Source organism: Panthera tigris, chromosome D1 (genome assembly GCF_018350195.1).
Source record: "Panthera tigris isolate Pti1 chromosome D1, P.tigris_Pti1_mat1.1, whole genome shotgun sequence".
NCBI classification, from domain to species: Eukaryota; Metazoa; Chordata; class Mammalia; order Carnivora; family Felidae; genus Panthera; species Panthera tigris.
The window spans coordinates 72739313-72745369 of NC_056669.1; positions in this window are offsets into that span (position 1 = coordinate 72739313).

The window sequence follows — 6057 nt, forward strand, 5'->3', positions numbered from 1 at the left end:
GGGTCCCAATAGGAAGAGATAGAAAGGGAGTTGAATAGTGCTCCAGATTCCAAAAAATCAGCATCCACAAATTGCGAGGTGTCAAGAATCTGAACTAGTAGCCCTCCCTTAGCAGCTTCTCTCTCTGGCAGAGGGTGTATGAAGATGTATGTGTTAGCAATAGAAATACAGATTTCTAGGACAAACTGGCACTGCTGTCATTTGAAGAACCAGATAAGAACATAGTTGGCAGCCATTTCTCTCTTCTTTCTCCTACTAGCTTCAATATTAAGATTTGAAGGTAGAGAAAAGAATTGAGGAGGAGGTATTATATTTTTAAGTGTTCCAATCCTAACCTCCCACAGAGAACTTAACAGCACCACAAATATTTCCAAACTTCTTCCAGTACCAAATGAGAAATGGGCAACCTTGTTTTATCACAGGGAAAAGAAAAAAAGGCTGATATTTATTGAGCATTTGCTAAGGCCAGGCCCTCTTCTTAGTGCTTTACAAGTCATCGAATTCCTCTAACAACCTTATCAAAAGGTGCCATTATGATATCCTCATTTTGTAGCTGAGAAATTTGAAGAAAAGAGAGCATAAAGTAATTTGCCCATAGTCACACAGCTACTAAATAGTACAGCTGGGATCCAAACCTGGGTCTAACTGCAAGGCCCATGCTCTTTTACCTTCAAACTGCCCCCCAAAAGGCCATGGAGATTTTAACAGCTATAAAATAGCTACTAAAGGCCATTTATCAGTAAATTCTTCACTTTCCTTTCCCAATGCTGTATCCCTACCCCAGTAGAACTCTGCTGAGTCCTATACCACACAACGTAAAACCTGTGGTCTCTACTTCTTGGAGATCATTACCTAAGACAGGTAACACTGTCATAGAGAAATGACATTATGAACATTAAATGTGTGGATAGTAAAAGGATGTAAAGTTTGTAGAAGGAATAGGGAATGTTGCCTTGTAATTCATTCAGAAAAAAAAAAAAAAGTATTGAGCCCCTGTTGGCAATATATCAGACACTATCATCTGTGCTAGAGATACAGTAGTGAACAAGACAAGGTGTCCCTGCCCTCATAGAGCTTAGTCCATGTCCAACAGCGGAGACCAACATTGAGCACCTAATTAAACAATTGTTTAAACTGTGATAAGTGGTGTGAAGGAAAACTACATGTGCTTTGATTTAGAATAGAAGGCAGGGGCACCTGGGTGGCTCAGTCAGTTGAGTGTCCAACTCTTGATTTTGGCTCAGATCATGATCCCAGGGTCATGGGATCAAGCTTCGTGTAGGGCTCCGAGCTAAACATGGAATCTGCTTAAGATTCTCTTCCCCTCTGCCTGTTCCCATGCTCATGTGCTCTCTCTCTCTCTCAAATTAAAAAAAATATATAAGATAAAATGGAAGGCAGAAAGGCCTTCTCTGAGGAACATTGAGCTGAGGTCTAAAGGATGAGTAGAAATTGAGTGAGGATGAAGGAGGAGACATCCCAGGCAGAGGGACAGTGTGTGCAAAGACACTGAGGGAGGAAGGAGGATGGTTCAACTGAGGAACTGAGATGCCAGTGTTGCTGTTGTACTGGGAACAAGGGGGAAGTGGCTTCAGAATTGGTGGTGAGGCAAGCAGATCATGCCAGGCCTGGGAGGCTATATTAAGAATTTAGGTCTTTATCCTAAGAATGAGGAGGATTTTAAGCTCTCAAATGATCCAAGTTATATTTTTAAAAGATTTCTTAAGGCTGGGCAGAGAATGTAACAGAGAGAGGCTACAGAGGATTTAGGCAGCCCAGTTTAGAGATTATTACAACAATATAGGGAAGTGACAATGGTGGCTTGAACTTTGCATAAGGCACAGTAAATATAAAGCTGAGTCAGGGCTTCTATCCTTGGAGATAGTCAAGTAGGAGAGAGAGATTTGGAAACAAGTATGATGTAGTGAGCATTACTAGAGAGAAGTCCAAGTAACGTTGGAAGCTAGGAAGTTCAGGGGAAAGAAGAGGGGAGGATGGAAGGTAATTAGTTATTTATTGCTACATATCAAATTACCCCCCAAACTCAGTAGCTCAAAGCAATAAGAATTAACTATCTCATAGTTTCTTTGGTCAGAAATACAGTTACAGACAAGCTATCTGCTGCCAGCCTCATCTAAAGGCTTGAATGAAGAGAGATCCACTTCCATTTTCACTAACATGGTTGTTGTAAGGTCTTGATATCTTAAAACATGGGCCTCTCCACAGGGCTGCCTCACACTATGGCAGCTGGCTTCCTCCTACATGAATGACCAAGAAAGAGCAAGAAAGAACAAGAGTGTGTGAGAGAAAGCACCACTGAACAGAAGCTATGGTCTTTGTAACCTGATCTCAGAAGTGAGGTCCCATCACTTCTGCCATACTCTATTCATTAGAAGTGAGTCAATAAGGAGCTCCTGGGTGGCTCAGTTGGTTAAGCATCCGACTCTTGGTTTCAGCTCAGGTCATGATCTCACAGTTGGTGAGTTTAAGCCCTGCATTGGGCTCCTCGCTGACAGTGTGGAGCCTGCTTGGGATTCTTTCTGTCTATCTGTCTCTCTCTCTCTCCGCCCCTCCCCCTTCAAAATAAATAAATAAAACTTTAAAAATATATATGTTAAAAAAAAAGAAGTCAGTAAGTCCCTTGTGTTCAAGAGGAAAGGAATATACAAAGGTGAGGCATACACAAAGGCTTGAATACTAGGAGGTGGGGAGAGGTCACTGGGGGTCATCTAGAAGCTGGCTACCACAGCAGGTTTCACAGAAGAGGTAGCACTTGAAGAGGTTATATTGGAGTTTTTGGGAGCATCTCAGGAGGAAGGGCTTTCTAGGTAAAGAAAAGGGTATGTGAAAGATACAGAGGTATCTTTCTATAAATTTACTTCCATGAATTCTACCAATACACTTGCATCTTTGTGAAAAAAATATACATATACAAGGGTAGTCATTGAGGCATTATCATCTTAGTTTGCTAGGGCTGCCATAACAAAGTACCACAAACTTACTGGCTTAAACAATAAGTTTATTGTCTCACAGTACTGGAGGCTAGAAGTCTGCGGTCCACGATCCACGATCCACGTGCTGGCAGGGTTGCTTCCTTCTGATAGCTACAAGGGAAGTATCTGTTCTAGACCTCTCTCCTTGGTTTATAGATGCATGTTTTCTCCTTGTGTCTTATCATCTTCCCTCTTAAAGGTCTCTGTCCAGCTTTTCTCTTCTTAGAAAGACGCCAGTCAGATTGGCTTAGGGCCCACCCTAAGTGACCTCATTTTAACTTGATTATACGGAACCTATCCAAATAAGGTCACACTCTGAGATATCAAGGGTTAGGACTTCATTATGAATTTTGAGGGTAACACAATTCAACTGAACAGTCATATAGTAGAAAAAGAATAAAAGGAATCTAAATTTTCAACAATAGGGAATGGATTAAGTAGGTTATGGTATGTCATAAAATGGGAAATGGAATACCGTACTATATAGCTGTTAGAAAGATGTACTGATAAGGAAAATCTCCAATGTGGAATAATCTCCAATATTCTGTTAAAGGAAAAAGCCGAGTTGACTAATAATTTGTGAAATGCTAGTATTTATGTTTAAAAAACTAGAATGTGTTGTAACAAAATAGGAAACCTTGGGAAAAATACACAAGAAATTAATAGTATTGTCTGTGTCTGTGAAGAACTCCTGAGAGGGTAGAGGTCAGCATATAGAAGGGAGCCTTCTTTTTTACTATAGACTCCTTTTGTACAGGTTGATTTGTTACCATGAGCATATACTACTTTCAAATTAAAAAAGAAATATATAGGAGCTTAGTAATTTCAGCATGAAGCATGTTTAGAGTGTGCTGGATGCTAATAATTCTGATTAGAAATTGAGTGACAAAAAAAGATTAAAAAAATAAGTTGGTGTGGAACTGTGCAGACTCAGTGTGTGATGAAGGATGGGAGTTGTGATTAGTTCTTATGTTATAAACCTGTTTTAAAGTGGCGGTGGACTATTTTATCAGTCCTTCAAGGCTTTTCTAGTCCAGGATTCTCTAGCATAATCCTAATATTAGATTCAGTTGGTTTCAATAAATGTTAATCTTTTTTTAAGTTTATTTATTTTTGAGAGAGAGAGAGAGAGAGAGCACAAGTGCATGCAGAAGAAGGGCAGAGAATCCAAAGTGGGCTCTGCAATGACAGCAGAGAGACCGATTTGGGGCTCAAACTCACGAACCATGAGATCATGACTGGAGCTGAAGTCGGACACTTAGCTGACTGAGCCACCCAGGGACCGCCAATAAACATTAACTGAGGTCAGCCAGAAGCCAGGCTGGGTACAGGGAAACAAAGATGAATACAATATGATCCCGCCCTTGCAAAGCCTAGAGTCTAGTAAACCCAAAAATAGAACTGAAAAAACACAAAAGGTAGACAAATAGAAAATGTCAATACACTGTGGTAAAAGTTATGGTAAAATTGCATACCTGGTACCAACAGAGGAGCACCCAGCCCCACTGGACCAGAGGAAGAAGCTCTAAAGAATGAGCAGATGTTAGTCAGGTTAGGGTAGGAAACAATGCTTCAGGCAGAGGGAAAAGCATGAGCACTGGTACAGAGACCTCAAAATGGCTCAAGGTATTTGGAACTACTTGGAATTTAAATATTTCCAATAAAGGCAACTGTTTAAGAGGGTGGCTGAAAGATTTTTAGAATCTGTAGAGCTTTGTAAATTTATTCACATGGGTATAGTAACAGATTTTTTTAACCCATTTCCCCATACAATGGGTCCTGATTTTTAATTATGGTCACTGTGGCTGATAGTAATCTCCCTGTTTTCTGAAATCTTAACATCTAATTACTTACTCAGTTTAGTCCTTAATTACCTCCTATCTTAAAGTGTTTTCAAATTATTCTGTAATTATAGCTTCCTTCCATCTATTGAGTTCTTAGTGTTAGACATTGTGCTCAGCAGTACAGATACTGTTTCATTTAGTCCAAAGCCTAAACTTTTTACCACTACCATCCTGAACTTCTCCAAGAGAAGATCATAAGCTCCCTGAGGGCAGAAAGCAAAGTTTAAATCTGGTTTCCCTTCTCATAGTTTCCCTACCCAGCCTCTCCTCCATTTAACTCCCTACATGTATAACTTCCCTTGACCTTATACTCCCTCCAGCTTCTGCCCGATTTCTTTGTTTCCCATGATAACAAAACTCAGAACTGTCTATACTTGCTGGGTTTCTCACCTCACCAGGCTTTCATCTCCTCCACATACTGAAATGTCTCCTATCAAGTCACTATTGACCCACATGTTGCCAAAGTCAGGTCAATTCTCTGTCCTCATCCTTCTGGATCATTCAGCAGTTTTTGACATTAGTGATTGATCACTCCCTCCTTAACACACTTTGCTTTTTAGGCTTTCATGATGCCAGGTCCACTTTGTTTTCCTCCAACCTTCTTGCTTGCTTCTTAGTCTCTTGTCAGCTCCCTCCCCTTTATCAGACTTCCAAAGGTAGGAATGCACCAAGACTTAGTCTTCAGCTCTTTTTGCTGTTTATACTGCCTAACTAGATGAATTCATCTGCTCCTATGGTTTTAAATACCATTCCTAGGCTAATGATTCTCAAATTTGTATCTCTGGCCCCTGACTTCTCCCCTGAAATCTAGACTTGGGTAACCATCTATTTGATATCTCCAGTTGCATGTTGGGTGGACAAGTCAAAATTAAGATAAACACAGATTAAGAACTCTCAATTATTACCCCACACCTGTTCCCCACTTCCCCATCCCCTCATCCCCTCCACAACTTATCCATCTCAATAACTGGCACCATTAGCCCAGTTACATAGGCCAAAAGATTAGGAGTTAGCCTTGATTCCTGGCATCTCCTCACATTCCAATCAGTAAGTTCTATTGGCTCTATCTCTGAAATATACCCTACTGCCTAAACTGACCTTCCTTGCCCTCTCAGTGCTGTAATCTGGTGCAAGCTATCATCTTAATGGGCCTTCCCATATCCAGTCTTGCTCCAATAAGTTCGTTCACCAAGCAGTAATTGGAGTGATTTAAAATGGTA